Here is a 6149-nt window from a genome sequence, read left to right as displayed (position 1 = left end):
ATGTGAGAGTGATCCACAAAAATTGAGAGAAAAAAGAGATGAATCATGTGAGGAATTATTTACTTCTAACATCATAATACCTTCTATTCTTGTTCCTTTTGCGATGCGGGTTCATGAAGAAAATGATGTTTTGAATTATGATCAGCCCCCAATCTTCGATGAGAAAGAACAACTTATTGTCATTGACAATGATACACATGCATATGTGGCTTCACAAGACGTTGAAGTAATTGTGCATCAAAACCTATGTGAGAATGAGAGCCACATTGCCAAAATGAGAGAGAGTGAAAACAAAGGAGAGTTGAGTGATTCCACCCACTATAAGGTTGAGAGTGTCAACAATGAGAGTGTGAGGGATACACCACAGAAAAATAGATATTTAGAATGCAGGCCAAGTGATGATATCTTTGAAACTAACACTCTCATCTCTACTTCTAGTTTTGTCTTTCCAAATGTGCAGGTTGGTGATGAGAATAGGGAAGAGATGGATGCTCAAGACAGCACCATACTTGTTGAGAGAAATGAGAAGGTAGGCATTCAACTAAACTCATTGTGTGTTGCCCAAAACCTGAACCATGACAAGGATAATGGTAAGATTTCAGAGGTGCAATCCTTGGTACTTACACCACCAAAAAGTCTAAAAGTTACTGAAAATAAATCAGATTTGAGTTTACAAAATAAAATGACAAGCAATTATGATAATACATATGGTTCAAATGGGATTAACCATACACAAAATATTTGCACTGATTTGATTATTTCACATGTTCACCCGTGTGCTGAAATTTTGCAAGTTGATAACCAATGTTCAGTCATACATGATCTTTTCTATGGTTTGATATGGTTCATATACATGATAATTTGCATTCATATGTGTGATACGATGCATTATGTTTCAATGCTCATACCTCTTAGAGATGGCTGCACATTTCTCAACCGTTTAGTTAATTCATTAGAACCATCTAAGATCAACAATGAAGGTAAAAATTCAGAGATTTAAACCTTTGTACATGTAGAATCATTGGATTTAAAATACATGAAAAATAAATCAAATCTGATTGTTCAACACATACTGAGTACTTGCGATATCACTGTTTCAGCAATAAAACATAACCAAAACATTTCTGCTGATTTGACTGGAACTCATGTTGATACAAGTGCTGAATTTCTTTTTGATGAGAGTCTTTGTGCTTTGAATGATCCTTGCAACACTTCAAATAACAAACAAACAACACCTTATCCATTCGGTTACTTGTGCTTATTTGTTTACAAGAATATCTCCTCTTGAATGTTTGTGTTATACTATGCTTAATATGCCTATCAATATTCAACAAATGCTTGAGAAAATTTCTAACATAACATCTTTGAGTTTATTGAATACTACTCATAGCTTCCAGTTTACATTTGTCTTGATTGGAGAACATGTTGTAGATACCTTCCAGGTTCATGCCATTTGTGTAACAAATAACAAGCTTGCTGATTTAGACTCAAAAATGTTGAGAGATAACCAAAGTGAGAAATATTTTAAGATGCAACAAATGCTTGGTGCTTATGGTTTCGATCAATTCATGTTATCAGCATGTTTGTACCATCCACTTAAAGTTAGAAATCTTGTGCAAAGCAAAGCCTATACACCGAAAAGTTGTTCATCCACACCTTGGAGCATTGAGTTTAAAAATTATACTTCTAAACCCTTGAATAAATTTTGCTGCCACAATAATTTTTGGAATAACATTAGTTCTCAACATCCATTTGATGAAAAGTTTGATCTTCTAAAGATAAAAGATGACAACATGAATCAAATGATTGGATTGGAAGAAATTTTTGTGCTACCATCCTCTAAACTATTTGCAGGTTCACCAAAGTTGAGAGAATGTTTCTTACATGGAAAAGGAAATAATGCAAAAATAATTCAAAATGAAACAAATGAACAGAACAAAAGGAATGATTATTGGAATTATCAAGTACCACTACTACAAAAAAACTTAACCGTGGCAGGCATTTTTCATTTACCGTGGCGGTTTTCGCAACCGCCACGGACATAAGGTCACGGTTAATCATGGCTTAACCGAGGCGGTTTTCGAAGCCGCCACGGTTAAACACTTAACCGTGGCAGGCTGCGTAAGGCAACCGCCACGGTAAATAAGCAATAACCGTGGCGGTTGCCTTACGCAGCCCGCCATGGACCGTGGCGGTTGTCTTATGTTGGCCACCTATATTGATGTCTTAATGGAGGCGGTTGTTTCTATCTGCCCAACTCTGTTAATGTTTGTTTCAGATTTAAAAAAAAATTATTATCAATTTGGATTCAAAACCTATTTCAAATTCAGATTTCAATGTTGCTAATGTTATTTTCTGAGCAAAATTTTGATAATGTTAATAGCAGCAAATAGATGACATATATATATACATGCATGTTAATTTAAAACAACCAATAATAGTGATCACATCATTGGTTATAAACACATATCATTCACATCATTCGTGCATTCATGGTTCTACATATCATCTAAGGAGGGCAACAAATAATCTTTCATTTGTAACCCTTTTTCCTTGTCACTCCAGTTTCTGATTCTCTCAAACTTTGATTCTAGAGCTAAGTCACCTTCCTTATTGAAGAATGTTCGACCTTCATGTGCGGCCTCGGTGACAAACTTACATATATCTGCTACAGTTTGTCTGATCTGAGGGTCGACCTTCTCCTTTTCCCACCAACCTTGTGCTTTCTTAAGTTGTCGCCAACTACTGCTATATCTGCTGCACGTCCTCAGATACTCACAAACATAGAATCCACATGAAACTGAGCCATAGGGTTGTTTGGCGCACTGCACGATACAACTAGTAGTGAGTATAGTATAGTATTGTAAAAGTAGTAGTAGTGTAGTAGTAGTGGTTGTAGTACTAGTGTAGTAGTACATTATTAGTATTGCTACTTACCGGGAAATCACGCTTGATTTTTAGTTTTTTACCATTTTTGATCTTCGACTTTTCAGATCTCCAATCATAGCACTCAGGATCTTCCACGTACTTCTTATAAGCACTGTACCAAAAAATACTAGTGTCAACGACAACTTGAAGACGTTTGTATGTTAACTGTAAATGAATAAGAATAAGTTTTATCACTTACTATCTCAAAATGCTTTCAATGTGCTTGTACCCTGCTTTGTTTGTTCCCCGTAAGGAGACTAATATGCAGGCCCTTCCATCTTGAGGATAGATTATAAATGCTATCCAGTGACCCATGATGCCATGACTACACCATTCATCAGATGATACAGATTTCAAATGGTCAAATATGAGAAGTCATGGTCTTAGTTACAATATATATGATCAAAGTATCTTTTATTCTTACCCAAACTGGTGGGCAGCCATGATGGATCCATCTCCTCAGACCTTCTTCATGGCCTCATAGATATACATTCCCACCCGATACCTATATTCGATTAGTAGATGTTTCCTATATTTCACTCTCTCTTTCGCATTTAAGTTCGCCAAGTCTTCATGAGTATCGGGTATATCGTAACCCGCAATTGTTCTCTCTGTAAGAAGGATAGGAGATAGATATATAATACCTTTGTTTAACTCTTTGCTTATGTAGGCTTGCATCCTGCAAGAAGAAATCATGGCATTATTAGTTTGAGTGTTAAAGTTCCCATAGCAATGATCAGGTTCTATCAAAGATGTAAGTAACTTACAAGGCAAATATCCGGTTGGTATTACCAACCGGTGTTAAAGGGGGGGCTTTAGCCCCGGTTCCCCGAACCGGGACTAAAGGGTGGGCCTTAGTCCCGGAAGGGCAGCACCGGCTCGGGAACCGGGGCAACAGACCGTTCCCGACCGCTGCTAATGCCTAATCCTGCAGCAGTGTTGCCTATAACAATCGGTTATTATGATGCTCCACAATATGGTATGTACTAGGATACATTATGACATAATCTCACATATACATATTACTATTGCATTGATGCAAAAGTAGATCTGCAAATACAAAGGGCTAATACCCGATTTAATGTTAAGGCGTGCCAGCCGATTTGACCTTACAACCAACAAAGGTGATAACTCGAATATTTTGGTCCCGACAACAGCGACTACTAGAGAACAGACCTTTCGTCGATGTGCCAAATGACCTTTAGTCCCAACATTTTTGGCACCCGGGACAAAAGAGATCTTTAGTCCCGGTTGGTGAAGCCAACCGGGACTAACGGTCCCTCCCCAACGGCTCCGGTGTCAGGCACTGTCGGGGAGAGACCTTTAGTCCCGGTGTGTGTTATGAACCGGGACTAAAGACCTACCTTTAGCCCCGGTTTATGCCACTAACCGGGACTAAACCTTTTGTCCCGGTCTTTGGCACGAACCGAGGCTTAAGGTACGTTTTTAGTCCCGGTTGGCAACACCAACCGGGACTAAACCCTCCCCGCTATAAATTGAATCTCCCTCCTCCCTTCTTCCTCTCACTGCCCGAGCCCGAGCTCCTTTGTTCTTGCTTGTTCTTCCATTGTTCTTCCTTGTTATTGCTCTCATCTCCCGCGATCGATCCATTTCAACGCTTCTACGCCGTCGTCGATTTGTTTTCGACCGGGACAAAAGGCCTGTCCTGTACCAGTGAGCGATACGCTCGGATGCCACGACCAAGAGGTATTCACGCGGAACTTGAGAACTCACCGAGTTTGACTCGATGAATTCCTAAGGACTTGTAATTAAAAAGAAAATATGCAAGTTGACAAAGTCGTCAAAAAAGTAGATGCTGGAATAGATGTAGAAACTTGTGTTTGATTGTTGTGTCTATTTTTACGTTGCTACGGGGTCTACATTTATACCCTGTCCAAAAGAGTTACAACCAGACACGACTAGGACTTTAATTCTAAATGGAACAGAATCCGTATGTAGAACAAACTCAAACCCATCTTCCTGGTGGCGGCATTGCTCGAAAAACCCAAGAACTCCGGCGAGAATCTTCCCCAGCAGTTCTTCAAATCGTCGATCTTCTTCCTCTTCGGGAAGAAATGGCCGTCAACTTCATCGTCCTTGAGGTCAATTCTCTCCCATCTTCTCTTTCTCTTGCCGTACTTTTATCTTCTGTAAATCTATTTACTTAGCATTTTCTTTCTTCTTCCTTTTTCTATTCTTCCAATCTTCGAACCTTTAGGAATTGACTGAGAAATTCGTTATTCCTACCGAGCAACCTCACCTTCAATGTCTCGGGCCGTTGGGTAATCCGGATCCTACCGATCTGATCAACGCGGAAACAAATAGGATCCCCTTTAGAACTGAGAACTTCTCCTTAGATCTGTGTAAAGATACCTTCCGATCCTGGCCCAATTCTACTAAGGGATGGAAGGACTGGTTCTTGAGAGTCAGCAATTCGAACGAAGTACACTGGAGTGAACGTAAATTAGATCAATGTATCAGGCTATCCAATGCCGATATGAAGAGAAATGAATCACTGTTGATAGCTGCTTCATACTTCTGGTCAGATACTTTCAATGCTTTTCTGTTCGGTCATGGCCCTGCTTCCCCCACTCTTGCCGATGTGTTCATGCTCACTAGCTTAGATATCGCATCTGCCGATGACAGCCATTTATACGACCGTAAACCCGAACGTAAAGTAGAAACTCGCAACATCGGCGGCTGGTCAGGATATATCTAGAAATACCAGAGGACGGGACCAGTTGGGCAGAGGGAACATGCCAGTTTCCTGAACATGTGGGTAGACAAGTTCTTCTTCTGTGGCCGATCGGTAGGACCAACCTCTGTCTACTTATCGGCAGCAGAAAGGCTAGCCGATGGTGGCCGATTTCCTCTTGGCCGATACTTGCTTGGTTCTGCCTATCACCTCCTCCACCAAGTGACTAAGAAGTTTCTGTTAGGGGAACCCATCGGCAACCTAGGAGGCCCCTGGTGGTTCATCAACATGTGGCTTAATGTTCATATGCACAAACGCCTTCGGTTCGATCTCTTCGCACAGCGATTCCCCATCGACATTGTCGAAGACTATGAACTACGTGATGATGAATCGGCAACTCGCCCGCCCATCAATTATGGCGAGGCTGCTATAGTTGTGCCTGGTACCAGCTGCAACGAAAACCAAATCGGCCGATTCTTCCAAACCTTATATGACGGCCTTACCAAAGAACAGCGAGCATGGATGC

This window comes from Sorghum bicolor, chromosome 3, assembly GCF_000003195.3.
Source record: "Sorghum bicolor cultivar BTx623 chromosome 3, Sorghum_bicolor_NCBIv3, whole genome shotgun sequence".
NCBI lineage: Eukaryota > Viridiplantae > Streptophyta > Magnoliopsida > Poales > Poaceae > Sorghum > Sorghum bicolor.
This window is presented reverse-complemented; position numbering follows the sequence as displayed.